Source organism: Schistocerca cancellata, chromosome 12 (assembly GCF_023864275.1).
Source record: "Schistocerca cancellata isolate TAMUIC-IGC-003103 chromosome 12, iqSchCanc2.1, whole genome shotgun sequence".
NCBI classification, from domain to species: Eukaryota; Metazoa; Arthropoda; class Insecta; order Orthoptera; family Acrididae; genus Schistocerca; species Schistocerca cancellata.
In genome coordinates, this window is record NC_064637.1 from 145,499,610 (window position 1) to 145,518,570 (window position 18,961).

Sequence of the window (18,961 nt, forward strand, 5' to 3'; positions counted from 1 at the left end):
CACCATTAATCTGCTGCTGTTAGTGAAACTTTTGTTACAATACATGCACGGAACAAACTGATAAAAATCCACGTTCAAGGTGCTGGTCTGAGGTTACCATCCTGTTACTGTACTTCCTGTACACTGGATGCTTCCGAAACACACAAAAGTAGCAGCCCACTGGTATGGAGACTGGGTTCAGTAAAAGCTAACAGTGGTACCACAGTGCTTTGAACAGTTCCGATGTGGAAGAGTGCCGCAGAATTGCTGGTGTCTATCAGAGGCTCTTCTGAACTGTTGTTGCATCTTTTCTCTTACAGTGCTGATGGATATATCAGGGAAGGCAAGACAGGTACACAACTGGAGGCAGCAAGCTGGTTACTGTGTAGAGCTTCTGTTGTGGAATTATGTCTGGCCTCAGGTAATGATGTTCCTTCCCTATGTGAAGCACTGCAGGTGAAGATATTTGAAGAATGTGGTCAAGCCAGCTGGCCAATGTTGCAGTTTCTTCTAGCAGGGGAGCAGAACCATCTTCTACAATGACAAATCATCACCATACTCCCATTAATAGTCACCAGCATGCAAGAGATGAAGATTGGTGCAAATGTTCACGAGATACGGGATGACAAAAACAACTCTGAACGTCAGGAAACTGTGTGTTAATCTGCTGCAACTGTGAGAGGAAACACACGGCAACTCGCATACTTTTGACAATGTCCAGTTGCAACACTCTGTCCCTTTCTTCACTTCAGTCTTCTCCTCTCTTGCACCATCAACAGCACGACCTCACCAGTATCAGGCAGCAATCTCCAGGCTGGTGCACAATGTGGTTAGAGTTGAAAAACAGAAGCTCTCAGCAGCCACATACGCCTGCTGTCTCCGACGCAGTTGTTTGTTAGTGACCAACTGTTCACCAGCCTCTGTCATCCCTACAATGGTATGCTCCTCTGTAGAGCTGCACTGTAGTAATAGCAGGAACACGGCGTTACACATTTCCCACGTCCCAATGTCGTCATGTGGTGGTAGTGGTGACAGCTGGTGGCACCTCCAGAGGCAGGAGGAGTAGCAGCTCCAGCCAGACACTGTTTGTATTCTGACGGTGGCAGGCTCCAGAGATTTCTTCCATTCAGCCCACTGCATTTCTGAAGTGAAGAAATGTTATGTTCAGCTGTGCTCGATGTGGTTCACTCCCGAGACCACAGTTACTGTGAGGGACTATGTGGTAAGAGTAGTGCTATTTGTGCACACAAAATGTCGGTAGGTTCAGCAAGACGGGCAGCCTGTAAATATCATTCACTATAGTTCTGACTACCAGCTGATCGTGATGGATACAAATTTAATATTGCTATACTTTCCTGTCCATTGTGCAACTCCCACTATAAACGAACAGGTTTTGTTAGAAATGTTTCCTAGAACCTTGGAGAATGACACAGTATCACTGTTGAAAATTGACAGTAAAAATAATAATGAAGATGAGTACAGTGTTGAAAAAAAATTTCTACTATTTTTATTCCAACGCTGATCCAATCTTATATGATATAGAATTGTATACTAAATATTAATGCTTTTGAAAGATATATTAGAGAATATCTACAGTATCACTGCAATAAAGTTATAAACCAGTAACTTTCATGATTTATAATTGGTAGAAACATACATAATCTTGCAAACTATTCTCTGTAATGACTACAGTTAAGCCAAATATCATCTTATACATTGTACTGCATATGATCAAACTGTAACATAATTGATAAAAGAAAATGACATCAATATGAAAAGACTATGTACATGGTGTTTAGCAATCGAGATAATAAAAACAAAGATACAGTCTTTGATGAAAAGGGCTGGAGAAAAACCAGCCTCTTGATCATTAAGAATTACTCTGGTTATTAATCCTACATGCAAACACTGACAACATTCTACACAAATTAAATTCAGTTATGTTTATAATGAAACAACTTTTAGGGTCTTAAAATAAATGACTTAAATGCACTGTTTGTCATTGGTTCCCAAAACTACGTATTTAGAAGACTTAATTGTTACACTGACAAAAAGAAGAGCATGTAGTTTGTCTTTTTCTTAAAATTTTCCTGGTCATGCTTAACCGATCATGTAACGACATTCTTGACATTTGCACGCATTTATACAAGATATCACCAGTAACAAAACAAAACAGAATTGGAAACAAACACAAATCTACTCTATCATTATGTCACCAGAGATAGAGATAAATTTATCTTACTGCAAAGGCCTTCAACATTAAGGAATCAGGTTACTAATATCACGAGAACTTACAAAAATCATCTATTGTCTGGTTCATAGTAATGACAACCAAATACTATATGACATAAAAAGAACACATTGTTGTAGTAGGCATTACACTAGTTACTACTTATTAAATTTGATGATTAATGTAAGTATCATGTGGTGATTGACTACTGTTATGTAATAAACACCTGCGTGCTGAGATGACAGTCAAACAACACTGGGTTGTCTTAAACTGCAAGTACATTCTTTGCTCAAGATGTAAATTAACAGTGGCTGAGTCCAGTTAGAGCAATGTTTTCTATAAATGTGATCCACAGACATGGTGTAGAAACTTCATGCATGTTATGCATATCTTTGTATATTTACATAATTAAAGATACACAGCAATTACCATGTAACCAAAAGGAAAAGACTACCAGAGTTAACAATACTTTCTTTATCTCAATTATAGTTGTCATTTCAACTATGCAGGTTACTCTATCTAACATGTTCTCAACAATCAAATTCAAATTACTTCGTTAGAATGTTCGAACAGTATCTGGTAAACAACTGGATATAAATTATATTAAACATGTAGAGTGTCATTTCTGTTTACTTCGTACATGCATTATTTTAGGAAAATATATTGTCATGGTGGTAGATGTATAAATGTTCAGGATTCCATACAATTCAACAGTGCAATTACACTTTATTATCCATTCAGTTAAAGAAACACAGAAAAAACTCCAATTGCCTTATATAATACAGGTTCCAAGATGAAAACTAATATTTTCGAAAAGTCTCTCAACATAATTCTAAATAATTAATACAAAATTGGTTCCACCAAATTAAAAATAAATCAAAGAGTGAATTACACATTTAGTAAGATCTTTAATGCAATCCAACTGTAACTATGACATCTTGGATGACAGCAATTTCCGTAGCTACCATTTATCAAAGTTACATTCATATTCATTTATCAATGACAGGAAAGCTGTTGTGGCAGTATTTAATTATCACTATGCAACATTTTTATAATATTGAATGAGCAGATGTGGGTAGTAGTAATAGGCCTACTTGTGAGACCATCAATATCACACCTGATGAACGGAACAACTTGTTTCTTAATTCTGGTAATGAAGGATACACAACTCAACAAAATGGCAACTATACTTCAGGCATTAATAAACAACTAGAAAAAACAAAGTTATTCATATTGTGCAAAAAACCTGTAACATCTTCATTCAAGTGGGCACAAATTGTTGTCAATGATGTTGACATAGATATAGCAAAATTCAGCAACTCAAATTAGAAGACTTGCATGGTCTGTCAAATTTTGTGGAACGCTAACACCCAGATGGCTTCAGGGCAAAGTCATCTATGCTGAAAGCTGTTGAAAGTGTTGTTTCAATAATACTCACCATTTATAAAGCAAAATCACCTATTCATGCCCTACTGATTACACACACACACACACACACACACACACACACACACACACACACACACACGGGGGAGGGGGAAATGGGCAACTGTTGGTTCTACTGAGAAATTAATCAATGGAGTAGAAAGAGTTGGCCACCAATAAATCGTTTAGGCTTCTATTAAACTGAATTTCATTGGTTGTTAAGCTTTTTATGGCTGCTGGCAAGTTATTGAAAATATGTGACTTTAAATCCTTGTGAAGATTATTCTTATTTCTAGTACTGATTCCATGAATTGAGGTGTTGGTTTGAAAAAGTGATATTTTTAATGACAAATTTCATTAAGGAATAAATATATTGGGAAGCAGTAGTTAGTATCCCTAGTTCCCTAAACAGGCTTCTGCAGGATGTTCTTGAGTTCACACCACATATAACTCTTACTGAATGTTTTTGTGCCCAGAAAACTTTAGCTTGGCTTGATGAATTACCCCCAAAAATAATCCCCTATGACATTATGGGATGAAAGTAAGTATAGTATGCCTGCTTTTTCATTTTTATATCCCCTATGTCTGACACAATTCGCATTGCAAATAGAGATTTGTTAAGACGCTTCAGCAGTTCATTGGTGTACTCCTCCCAGTTGAATTTGTTGTCAAGCTGTAATCCCAAGAATTTAACACTGTCCACTTCTTTTATCTGCTTCTCATCGTTATGTTAGGCATATACTCTTGGGACACCCCTTACAAGTGCTGAACTGCATGTAGTGTGTTTTTTCGAAGTTTAGTGACAAAGAATTAGCTAGGAACCAGTGATTAATGTCTACAAATATTTTATTAACTGATCTTTCTAAGACTACACTTGATTTGCTATTTATTGCAATGTTTGTATCATCGGCAAACAAAGCGAACTTGGCATCTGGCAATTTTACTGATGAAAGATCATTGATATACACAAGAAAAAGTAAGGGCCCTAAAATGGAACTTCATGGTACCCCACATGTAATTAGTTCCCAGTTGGATGATGTCTCATAGCTTAATACATGTCTCTTTCCTAATAACACCATTTGTTTCCTGCCAGAGATATAAGATTTGAATCAATTTGTACCAATCTGAACCAATCTGAGTCACCAGATTCTAATAAACTGAGGTGCTATGGCATCGAGATATAGAACTAACTCTTATATAATTGTATCTTGACAATAGGAAGCAAAGGTCAGGAGGTGTGCCTCAAAATTCCATTTTGCGACCATTATTGTTTATAACCTATATTAATGACCTACCTAGTATCATGCCATGTAAACCTGTTCTGTATGCTGATGCTATCACTTTTATTGCAACTGGAAATGACAGAGGATCTATGGGAACAACACACAGTCAACCTATGAATTTCCGATAAATGATCTAAAGACAATCAATTAACTCTAAACCAAAATGAAATCTAAAATCTAACTTTTAGTTTATGCAGTACCAACAATGATTTTATGTTAGTTAAACTTCTTGCTGTACACATGGATTCAAAATTAACTCCCAACGTTCATACTGATTCCAGATGCATTCAACTATGAAGAGTCATATCTCACACAGGTGAGTGGAAACAAGTTTAGTAATACGAGCAAAAGTAAATGATGCTTAAAACTAATAACACAAATGACAAGTACAAAAAATTTATGAACATACAAAAGTTTTGAAGAGCTTTTACCAAGAAAATAATTAAATAACTAACTTTTTTTTTTTAAAAAAAAGGGAGCACTTCAGATTTAATTACCTACTTTGAAACGTACAAATGAATAATTAATGTCATTTCAAAAGCAAGAAGTCTGATAAATAGGAAATTTAGAAAGTAAAGCAAACTTAAGAATAACAAAAAGATATATGTGTGCAGAGTCTTTTAACCGAAGTATTATCATCAAAATGTAAACATACTTACTGAGCACATGCAAATCACCATTGCCTGTAACATATTTCATAAAACACAGCAACTGGTTAAGACAATAAATACAGGAAAACTGCAGCAGAGTATGGACAGACAAAAAAATCAAAACTACAGCTCATGTTGAGATTACTAATAGAGAATGCCTAAGTAGAAGCCTCAACATAAACCAGCAAAAAACAGAATTCCTGATAGTCAACAGAAGCAAAAAGGATAATAGGAAATTAAGAATCAATATACTAGACCTTGGAAACATACCAGTCTTCAAGTACTTGAGAGATCTGTTGCACCACAGAAACATAATGGATCATGAAGGGACTCACTGAAATTTAAGTGAGCAATGCATTTTGTAATTGGTAAATTGCTTAAGTGTAGCATTATTTCATAGTCAATTTGGATCCAAATGTACAAAACTGTGGTACACCTAGTGGTTTTATGGTGAGGTGAGATATCAACACTGACCAAAAAGACAGAGAGGAAGCTCTCACTCATGGGATGCCAGATAGTCAGAGCCAATACATCATTTTTGTACTAATTACAAGTAATTCATTCATCAGCAATTCTTATTGTGTTGATTATAGTTTTATGACCATGTTTGTAATTTTTTTCTAAATTTTTTTGTACAGATGTTTAAAGTGTGACACAGATTCACATTCCTCCTTGTTTTAATCTTAGTACTTTTAGGTGCAAACTAGTGAAGTTTGTACAATATAATTCACTTGAATGCACGCACTACCACAGAACACATGGAATGATGCACATCTAAAGAGGGCATTGTCTCCTGCATTTTCCTTTCTGTTTCCTGCAGGACCTTGGAATGCCATGATTGCACGGTTAATTATCTTGCTATTGTTGGTGGTTATTTTTGTTTTTATATTGCTTTTACTTGCTGTTGTTGTCCACTATACATTTTGAAGCTGTTAAAGTTTAGGTTCAGTTCATTGATGATCATGATATGTGAATGTTTGCACTGCATGAGGCCTTTGATATACATTTACTGGTAGGACATTTTATAACCATTTGTATGAAACCTCATTAGAGTGAGTTTGTTAACATGTTACATCTAGATCAGCTGTAAAGATTTTCGTATTTTTTATTTTCTTTCTCTTTTATAGTTTCATAACTCAGATGCACTTTGAAATGAACTAAAGCTCAAAACTGGCTAATAGTGCTACAGTACTTACTTTAACCATCCAAGCCAGTGGAAATGATAATATCTTTCTTTGACCAGGTTTTTGGTATCACAGAAATTTCCAAGTGATCATTCAAGAGTGACATTTCCTAAAAATCAAAACCTGCGACACGTAATAACACTGTATATGAAAGGCGACAAATGTGAAATTTCTACCAATAATCCTTTAGCCATCTCTCACAGTTTGGCCTAATTCTTGAGAATTTCTCTTTTATACAGAATTGAGAATGAATTATCAGCAGCTCGCCTTTAGAATGCGTCAACAATTTTGTCTTTTCTAAATCAAATATCTAACAGCTGCAGGGAAAAAAAAAGACACACATTGTTGGTATCTTCCTCAATCTGAGTAAAGTGTCTCATGTTGGCCGATCACACAATCTAAATAATTATAGGCGTACATAGCAATGGGATAGACACATCTCCATGGCTGCCTACATATCAAAAAAATAAAATATCAAGACAAAGACGCATATATTTTTAGCTTGTACCATACTCAAGGGACAGTTCTGCAATTTGTGCTACTTCCCCTCTGTGTAAATAAGTTAGATTAAGTGAGAGATGTACCTACTTGTTTGCGTGAAAAGCTAAACACACTTGTGCATGAACATAAGGAAATGAGGCAATTCAGAATAAATTATGAGTAACAAATATAATTCCTTAAAATATGATGATAAATCAAGGCATCACCATACACCTTGATGTTTTTTGATTGAAATCCCAGGTAGGAACCCCTTAATTGTGTATTATATTTCAAAGAACATGGCTTTGGGAAAATGACATTGTCTTGTAATCAAGTCAGGTAGAATGGAAATTGGTGCTCTGCAATGTGATCACATCACCTTGGCATTTAGTAAAGAAGTTGCAAGCATACTCTTACATTGGTGTACAAGTTCCTGACCTTTTTTTTACAAGTTGTTATTCCTATGGGTTTATTTATTGATTGTCATTTTTTATTTGTAGCTCACTATTGCTATTTGAGTTTACATACTGACATTTTGTCATTTAGAAATAATGAATGGAGCTGTGGACACTTGAAAATGGAATGGCAAGTGGAGAAATTGGAACATTTCCAACACATTCTTCTATTTGATTTCAGTACTGGGCTCACAGCAGCGGAGGCAGTCAGAAACATGGAGATAAAGCAACTGAATACTGCACAGCAAGAATATAGTTTTCTTGTTCTAAGGATGATTCCCTGAGGTGTAACCACCACTGCTGACATTATCAATAACTGAGACATCTTGCAGACGCAATCCAAGAACTACGAACACGAAGACAGTGGAAAATGATGCTACTCCACCATAACGCCTGCTTGAATTCTGCTAGATTGACAAAAGTCATTTTGCACCATCCCTATTCACCTGATCTTGCTCCCTCAGATTTTCACCTTTTCCACTTTCTATCGTACAACCTTCAAAGAACTCCTGTTCTGGATGAAAATGGCTTACAAGCACAGCTCAACGAGTTCTTCATCACAAAACCCGTGCGATTTCTCCGTTTGCCAAATTGAGAAGTTACTTCAGCATTGGCAGACTGTTCTAAATAGTGAAGGGAAATATATTATTGACGACTAAAGTTAAATTATGTGTTTGTTTATTACAATTATGCACAACTGCTACAAATTTATGCACCAACCCACTAATATCAGGTCGTCCCGGATACATTTCCACTGAAATAGCTTTCCACCATACTGGACAGTAGGGGCTCCAACTGCTTTTACTAATTTTAATGGATTTAAAAAGCCTAACATATAAGGAGTGCACCACTACTGGCTAATTGGCTTCAGCCATGGACCATCTGGAGTGCTGAGCATCTTCAGCTGTCGACACTCTGGACGGCTGGGAACCTTGAGCTACAAACAATCTGGAGCAGCAGGTGTCTTGAGTCCTGGACCCTCTGGAGCTCCAGGTGGGTTGGGCCACAGACCCTCTGGAAAGCCAGTCACACCGAATTGCATAGAACTCTGGAGCACCATGTGATTTCAGCTGCAGGCCATCTGGAGCCCTGAGAAAACTATGACCAAGAGCTTACACAATTGAAATAGCTAGAAATAATGAATTTCAATCCAAAATTAATAACAACATTCTTAATAATAATAATAATAATAATAGTAACAGTGGTAGCAGCAGCAGCAACAGTAGTAACAATAATAATTTAGAAGCCAAAGAAATAAGCAATAGCCTTAACATCTTGAGTGAACAACACTGACATCACAAAAAGGAATCACACAGTTTTCCTTTTAATGATAACATTTCTAATAGCATAAACAACATTTTAAAGGTAAAGGGTTACTCTTTGTTGTTCTATGTCCCACAGACACTGGGTAGATGTTTCTTCAGTTCAAAAGATAAACAACTGGTCACGAAAAGTGAGGTTTGTAAATTAGTGTAACAGTTACCTGTATTAATATGCCTTTGGTAGCTGCGCCTGCATCGAATCTTGCGAAAAGAGATTGTCAAAAAGTAGGCTATTGTCAGTTATTTAGTCTAAACCTGATTTGCAGTTTTGAACACTTTACTTGCACTTTGATTGGTGAATGAGCAAATGTTTATGGCCAGTTTAAATCTCATCTAATAAAGTTTCAATACACGTAATTGGATAGCCTCATATTACAGTCCGCACGATGGCCAATGTGCAGTGACCAGTTCTCATCCAAAGTGGTGGGCACGTTCTTTCATTTGTTCGGGAGAGGAGGCAGTCATTGTTTGACCACTTTCAGCCAGATAATGTGATTACAGAATCGAGGCACACATCCTACAATCTATCTCTAGCAATTTTGCAGAAACTATTTGATAAAAAATTTCTTTTTGCTTCACTTCAAGCTTTACACGTCTGCTTCGTGATGACATACCAATTGATTCTTCGATGGTTGCAGTTGTTGTGATACCGTCACTCGGCATGATTTGGAACTATTGGGGTGAAATGGAACACGGTACCCATTTCAACAAATCATCTTTGCTGTGTAGTGATACTTTGGTGTAACTAATGGAAACCACCCTCTAGAATCACCACAGATATTAGTTGTTCCAGTGATATGAAAACTGTGTGTGTCAAAGAGGTATGTGATTTTTTAAAAATAAAGTATTTAAGAGTAAACTTTGCCTTTTTTCTAAAACTCTGGAAACAAACTGTTGCACAGCTACTCTGGTAATAGTAATACAGTTCTCTGAGATTGGAATGTGGAGGACAACTATCAGTGAAGATGTTTGAAAAGCTAGGTTAGGTTTGATGATGTTATTCATTAGCTGCAGGCATAAATGTAGAAAATCATATTTCTTCAGGGTGAATTGGAGCATGGCACGGGTATACAAAAAGAAGACTGGGCCAGCTGGCTATCAGAAATACAGCGAGACAAGCCTGCAGAAAGCTGTCAGTGATGTCAAGGCATGTAATTTATCACTCAGGAATGCATCCAAATAATATGGTATACCACTTAATACACTTTCAAGGAAATTAAATAACAAAAATCCTTTGAAAATAAGTGGACAAACTGTTTTTAGTTTAGAACAAGAGAAGACATTAATAAGTGGATTATTAAAATGCGCATAATGGAGTCAGCCATTAATGACAAGTGAGGTAAGGGATACTGTAAAAAGCTACTTGGACTGAAGGGGAAGGGTGGAAAAGAGGTTTGAAGACAATATGCCTGGATATGAGTGGATAAAACATCTGCTTTCACAACACAATAATCTGACTACATTTGTGTGAAAATGTAGAGAGAGCTAGAGTTCAAGTGAACAGAGGTATCATAGCAAGCTATTTCAAGAATTTGGAGGAGACTGTGTGATGTGTTCCACCTAGGCACATAGTCAACTACGATGAGACCAACTTCTCCGACGATCCTGGTGTTGTCAGAGCGTTGTTCCAGAGGGGATGTAAACATCCTCGTAGAGTCATAGATTCGTCCGAAACACGTACATCTGTAATGATAGCTGCTGCAGGAGATGGACATCATTTGCCACCTTATGCAAACTGTAAGGCCACTCATCTGCATCCAAACTGGACTGATGGTGGAGTGAATGGTACGGCCTACAACAAACTAAAGTGGATGATTTGACCTCAATACATTTGAAGATTGGTTTCATGTAACAGCTCTGCCATATCTTAGACGGCTTGAGGGGGGTCGAAGTTGTGGTAGGAGACAAGCCCCATCATCTTGTTTGTAGTCTTCGAAAGTGAGGACAACAATATTAAGTTTGAGTTGCTCCCCTCAAATCAACACACATCTGCCAGCCTCTAGTCATGGCATTCTTTCACTCGATGAAGATGGCTTGGCGAGAGGCTTTGACTGATTGGAAGAAATACAATAGGAGTGTTCTTATAAAAAGTGACTTCCCTAAGACGCAGAAGGCGACATTTCACTAAATGGGTGAGAAAATTTAAGACAATGATATTGCAGAATTTCGTGCTGCTGGTATCATACCTTTCAATTCAGGAAAAGTTCTCTCTCTCTTACTTGTTACTAGTTTGGAAAATGAAACCGATGCAGTTATGGTCTAATGCATTTGTGGAACACCTGAGAGATGTTCATTATGGGTCTGTTAATTCCCAACCCAAAAAGGAACTTCGAGATGAGTACATTTCCTCACTAATGTTGCTAAAAAGGTTCAGCTGGATTTTGACACATATTCACATCAATCAAAACACTGTTATGCCTTCAAGGGGGAGCAGAAATTATGACAAATTATATAAAATCCACTAATCAATCAGATACTGGTAAACTTCAAAGAATTCTATGCACCTACTAAGGAGCAAGATATAGATGAATGCATGGTGAAGTTCCATGGACGAGTTGCATACAAACAATATATGCCCCAAAAGCCAATCAAGAGGGGATACAAAATCTGGGTCAGAGCTGATAAGCTTGGATATATTTGTGATTTTCAGATATATACTGGAAAAGTTGAAGGCCTAGTGTAAAAAATCCTTAGGACAGAGAATTGTGAGAGATATGTGTAAAGGCTTGGAAGGAAAGGGATACCACATATACTTTGACAATTTTTTTTACCAGTGTCTCACTTTTACAGAAGCTTAAAGATGGCGCACTTTTCGCCTGTGGAACAATTAGATCACACAGGAAAGGACTTGCAAAGAGGAGAGTTTGACTGGTCAGTTCATTCTGATGGCATTGCATGCATCAAATGGAAAGACAAGCGTGTAGTCATGTTGCTGTCTACAATTGATTCGCCTGTAAGTGTTGAAGTCATCCGTAAAGAAAAGGATGGAAAAATCACAAAGGTACCTTCCCCAAAAATAGTGAAATCATATAGTGAAATCATATAATGCAAATATTGGATGTGTTGATAAGGCAGATATGATGGACAGTTTTGAATTCACGAAGGTGGTGGCTAAGATTATTTTGGTATATAGTTGATGTTTCTATTGGAAATGCATTTATTCTGCTTCGGTTATGTAATCCAACAGCGAAGCAAGTGCTAAAGGATTTTCGAAGACGTGTTGCCACAGGCCTGGTAGGTCTTCAAAGATAGTCCTGGCCATCCCAGTACACCATCAGAACCATCTGCAAAAAAAATTTAAAACTGTTGTTCCCCATGAGAAATGTATATTGGAAAGAAAACATCTGCCAAAACATGGAACCTCAAAGCGCTGTGTGCACTGCAGCACAAAGAAAGAACCCCACAGAAGCAGATGGACATGTAGTCACTGCCAGGTAGCATTATGCTTATCTGCAGAAAGGAATTTTTTTTTACTGTATCATCAAAAGTGATGACATTTAGCGGGCAGTGGCTCCATTTGAAACCACCGTGTATGTGTTCAGTTTATGTATATTTCCATTTAATTTTTACATTTTTCTGTCTCACTGTATGAAAGTCAATACAATAAAAACAAGGAAAAATTAATTTTTTTATTTTGCCCCTGAAAGGGTCAAAAGGGTATTTGAGCTAGTTGAAAGTAGTAGATCAGTAAAGAGCGTTTCCACGGAAACAGGAATTCCCAGAATTACGCAACATGATCGCTTAAAAGCAAAATCAGCAGCCAAACCAGCGTTGGAAAGAAAAGCCTATTTTACACCCAAACAGGAAGCTTTTCTAGCTGACCATATAAAGCAATTGTCAAACCAGTTCTATGGTATCACATTAACAGACTTACGCCGACTTGCATACGACCCTGCAGGAAACAAATATTAAGCACAGCTTTAACAAAGGAACAAAAATGGCAGGTGAGGGGCGGGCGGCCGGTTTCCGCAAAAGGAACCGAACCTTAAGCCTAAGGCAGCCTTCTGCAACAAGACTTAACCGAATTCTGGCTTTTAATACATCTGAAGTTGATTTATTCTTATCAAATTTGGATAAAGTATATCAAAAACCATCAATTTAAGGCAACAAGAGTATTCAATATGGATGAAACTGGGATATCAATAGTTCAAAAGCCAGGAAAGGTTTTAGCCCCTAAAGGCCAACATCAAGTAGGCTATGCAACGAGTTGGGAATGAGGGAGGAATATTACGGTGGTCTACGCTGTAAGTGCTTCTGGGATTTACATCCTACCAATGTTCATCTATCGCCAGAAGCGGATGTCTCCTCAGTTGGAAAAAGGAGGTCCAGCTGGGGCCGTATGTAGATGTTCACATAACGGATGGTAAAACGAAGATCCGTTCAATGATTGGCTTAAGCACTTCAAAGAGAGCACCAAACGAACCAAGGAAGACCCCGTGTTATTAATTACGGACAACCAAGGAAGTCAAATCCCTCTAGATAGCTATGAGTTTTGTAGAGTTAATTATATTCACGAGGTTTCTATACGACCTCATACGTCACACAAATTGCAGCCTTTAGATTTGGCTTTTTACGGTCCTCTCAGGAAGGCATTCAACATTCAGTGTGACAGGTTCTTAAGGGCCAATCGCTTTGAGAAGATATCGGTTTATGACATTGTGTCGAACTTCGATGAAGCTTGAGAGGTGGCATGAGCCCCCTCTCATATTTCTATCTTACTCTGAGTAATTCGATTTTCCTCTCTAATTGCATGCTGTGAAAAGTCGCTATTCCTTCACATGCGGACTTCCCACGCAGCGTCTCTCGTCACCCGGGTGGTCCGGTGACAGGCAGGTTCTGCTAATCTCGAAAGGGTTAAGCCGACGGGTGTGAGGGAGTCGAGTGGATGCTTTCCAGACGCCGACCTTGTCATAAAGGTACGTTTACACTGGGATACATGTATCGCGACATGTATGAGCGACATGTCAATTTGACATGTCGCGATACATCACCTCATACAAAAATTCACGGAACTTGTATGCGGACCCTCGAGCTCATACATGTCGCGTATACATTTTGTATATTGCTTTTTGGCCATATACGCGACATGTATGAGCGACATTTTAAGAACTCGCGCATGCGCAGTACTATCATTTCCTGTCGTCTTGTCGCCTGCCGCTTATTTTGACGATTAGTGCATGGGTAGTACCAGGCTCTTTGGCAGCTGTTCGAGTTTTGGAGGTGCCGACTGTCGTTTGTTGTGTAGTTATTTGTGTATTGTGTCGTGTGTTGTACCCGCGTGTAATACTTTAAAATTTGCCATGACTTCTTGGTCCAAACAAAATACACTGCATTTTATAGAGGCAGTGCGCAGACATCCCTGTATATGGGATGTGAAACTACGAAACTACAAGAACACTCAGAAAAGGTACGACGAGTGGGAGGAAATTGCCAAGGCATTTAACGTGTCAAGGAAGGAATGTGAGGACAAGTGGCATAATTTAAAAAGTCAATATAGTCGCGAGTTAGCGAAAAGGAAGAGCAGCAAAGGAAGTGGAAGTGCTACAAGCAATGTGTACCAGACTTCATGGTATGCTTTTGAAAGTATGCAGTTCATAAGAGACAATTACAAACCACTCTCTCATAGGAGCACACATGAATTAGTACCAGTAAGTAAATTTGTTATTTTATTAATCATATATTTGGCAACATTTTTTCGTGCTAATGCTTTACATAATGTGAATATTTACAATTTCACTGAAAAACATGATTCTCCATACTGCTGTGGTTTGAAGTCCTGAATACTGCAGAAGAATAGAGCATATTACTTTATGTCATCATTTAACAATGATGTGGAACTTATTTTCCATACTGCCATGGGATGGAGCCCTGAATACTGCAGAGGTATTCAGCATATTCTCTTCTGTTGTCATTCAGCAATGAAGTTCTTCGGCCAGTTCAGCACAGCACAGTAGGGGTGTCCCTCCAGGATCCAGGTGTTACTTTGCCATCATCTCCCTCTCTGTCATATGTTCCTGCTGGACAATAACTTTGAGATTTTCTGTTTTGAAGAAAATTATGCAAATAAACACAGGCTAGTGCCACCACTGTAGCCTTTTCTGGACTGAGAAGCATTTGCTTCCTCAGCACTCTGTAAACAGCACTTATAATCCCAAATACATTTTCTATTACTCTTCTTGCCCTGCATGCTCTATAGTTAAAAATACGTTGCCAACTATTTTTTCATGCAGACCTGGAAATGGTTTCACAATATTTTCCTCTAGGCCAAAGGCTTCGTCAGCGACGAAAACATATGAAACAGGCTTGCTCCTACCAGGAAGAGGAGTTGATGGTGGTATATTTAGAGTTTTGGTTTCTAACATTTTGTAAAATGTGGTGTCTTGAAATCCTCCCCTGCGTGCCAACATCAGCGTAAATTATTCTATAATTAGCATCAGCAATTGCTAGCAAAACAATGCTGAAGCGCTCTTTATAATTAAAATAAACTGTTCCACTGTTGGGTGGTGCCACAATGTCAATGTGCCTCCCATCTATAGCTCCCAAACACCTGGGAAAATTCCATTTTTCTTCATATTCTTTGGCAATTTTCAGCCATTCCTCTGCAGTAGCAGGAAGCTGGAAAGAAAATTGTTACTCTTTTAATTTAATTTATGCATGGACACTCAAAAAAATTCTAAATACATTAAGATACTTTGATTATAATGTATGTATAACATATAGCTCACTTTGCCTTAGAAATGTGTTATGTATTTTAAAAGTCATGGAAGCCCCAGCCACAGAAGGAGATGGTGAAGGAGAAGGACAAGGAAGCATTAGTTTCCCTTTCGATATCACAGAAATGGAGGAGGTGACATTTGCCACGCCTCCAGAAGACATTGTGGAAGTGGAAACCACTCCAGTCATCTCTTTGCCTCCACATGCAAGTGGATGTGCAACCGTGTCACCCTGTACCACTCCAAGTCCGAGTGGAAGTGGTAGATCAAGTGCACTAAAGAGAGCCAGGAAAGACCTGGATGAAGACCGAGAAGGTCTTTTACAGACCTTAAGAAAAGTTGGCGACAATTTAGCTGGCAGAAAAAGGGACCAGTTTACCCACTTGGGTGACTTGGTCGCCAATAAGCTCAGATTTCTGTATGAAAATGGCCATACTAGAATTATGGCAAGACTTGAGAACGGAATATACAGATGTTTGCAGGAGGCAAACGATGAACTAATAGATGCAAATGCATCATAATTTATGTATTCTTTAAAAACATGTATAAATGTTGAAATATGCATGTAATGTGCTGTCAAGTATTACTTAATAAAACTAAATACAAATTAATGTTGTTGGATATCTTTACTGTGAAGAAAGTGTCCTCACAAATTGTGATATTGTATCACTGAGTGAAGCATGTCAGTCGATCCAAAGAACTAAAAGCTAACCCATTTCAGCAAAATTTGAGAAATTTACGCTGCAAAATGTATGTGCCGTTAAAATTTTAGTTCCTATTCCAGCATCCTGACGTGGTTATGTTGGCAACATCAACGGCGCGGTAGAAAATTTGTGCTGCTGTTCCTGGTTGAGAGTTACTTGTATGTACCCTCGTCCGCTCGTTAAAAGTAATTGCCCTCGTAAAACGAAGATTTCATGACAAAACATTTGCATTGTCGTGCGATTGCTAATGCCAACGTCTCACACACGATTGTCCGTTGTCAACATTATCACGCGAGGCCGCCGGAATAAGAGCAAAAAACTGATATACGTGCCAGATGCATGAAAAAATTATATGTATTACATACTCTGAGATATATATATATATGTATAAAACTTTTACCTTCACTTCTTGGGATAAAACTTGCACAATGGCCTCGCAAACACGAAGAATAATGTTGCATATGGCACTTTTTTATATTCTATGCAGATACATTAACGTCGAAAATGAATCCCCAGTGGCCAAAAAACGGAGTGTTACTGCCAACTGATCCTCTGGTGGAATCGCTTCCCGAAAGTTTGTGTTGGTTTTGGACACAAGAGGAGCAACAAGAGATAGCAAACCGCGGAAATCCTCCATACTCATCCTAACATAATTTCTAAAATATGCGCCATCCTCTAGCGTTAATTCCTGAACGAGCATTGCGTAAGCTCCGTGAGTAGCGCGTTTGCGAAGAAACTCTCTCTGCCACCATCTACGCTTCCTCCGCCTTTTCTTCCTATCATCTTCCAAAAGAGCAAGTGTACCAGCACATAAGAATGTGAAATCTTCCAAATCGTCGTCGGAAGCCATCGCACAGTGATAGAAATCAGTGTAAACGCACGCTCATACATGTATGAAATTGATACTTGTCAACTCATACAAGTCGCGATACATGTCGCAAAGTCGCATATACATGTATCTCATACATGTGCCGATACAAATCGCAGTGTAAACGCACCTTAAGAGCGACGGCGACACGCCCACAGGGGCCTGACGGAGCGGCTGGCCTACAGATTCCGTTACTTTGCAGAAACTTAGTGAAAACACTTTCTGGCAGGCTACCAGCGAGGCGTGGTAATGACTTCTGTTCCCAGGCAGTCTTGGTGGGCAAATTCCAGCGTTTTCTGCAAAATCATAACTGTGATTGGCTTGCTCAGGGAATAGCTCCGTGACGTAGCAAAATCGGCGCAGAAATTGGCGACAAGTATCTCCATTGGTGGAATAGTACTGCGTTGGCAATAGAGGGGAGTTTTCCGCCGGTTTTCGAGTTGCTGATTGAAACGTTTAACCACGACCACTGTCGTGGGGCGGGAATGTTCTGTGTTCGGCTTGTACGGGTGCTCTTGAGAGAGTCGGCTCTCGGCTTTCAGTCGGAGTAGGTTACAAGACTGAGCTCTCGCTGCTCTCGACACCCTGCCTTCCGTTGGCTAATATACTTTCATTTAATTGCAACTGTTTGACAAAGTTGCTGAAGTTTCGACTTCAACGTAACTTTCCGAGTACAGTTGGCAATTGAGCGTTCTGCGTACAAGCGGCCTACGTTGTCTGTCTTGAGCAGTTTTGGCTAAAGTTGACTGTACCAGAGTTACTGTGTGACTTCTCTTGTTAAAATCGCTCACTGTACCGTCAGTGATTGTGTAGCGAGCCTTCTTCACCTCCCTCAGAGGCGTATTTGTGTTGCTAGGAAGTCTTTAGTCTGTAACAACACGACCAGTGCAATTTGTTTCGGGCTATACTCGCGACATTATCATCACCACGACGGGACGTCGAAGCAACCAGCCATCGCATCCGGTATGCCATATTGTGTCCTTGCAGTTAAGAAGACAGCTTGGTAATGTACGTCCGCAGCACCGGCAAATCAGGGAATTTTGCTAGGTGATAATCAGAGCTCAGCAGAGCGCGCCTGTTCGTCTTTTCTAACTTTGTTCTGTCTTGGGTGTTCATTGTCTGAGTTATCACTACTGTAGCAGTAATTACTGTTGGGTTGGCTGGGTGTTTCTCTTAAGATTTGAGTTGCAAGGAATTGGTTCCACATACACTTGGTCACAAATATCACAATCTAGTTTATGGACAACTTCACCTTCACAGCATTTATTTGAGTATCCAATTTGATGTATTGTAAATGTTTCATGTGTTTTGTTTATTATTTTGAGTTTAGTCATAATAAATCAGATTGTTATTTTGGTCAGAACTTTCATTCTGTTAATCGGTAGAGCAAACCTTTCATTTCTCACATACGTTAATGAAACTTCCCTTTATCTAATTAATTTCTATCCAATTAAACTATTGCAGGCGCCAAACTCTTTTCTACTCCACTTGCAGGGTCGCTTACAGTCAGTTCGCATTTCTTCTTAATCGATGTGCAACAGCAAAAGTCGGAGTTAGAAAAGGGGCGGCTTAGAGCATCATTTCCATATGAAGATTCTAGAAGAATTTAGTGCTAAATACACTGCTAGCCCCAGCACCTCGCAAGCTTACATGAGCATCGCAAGCATG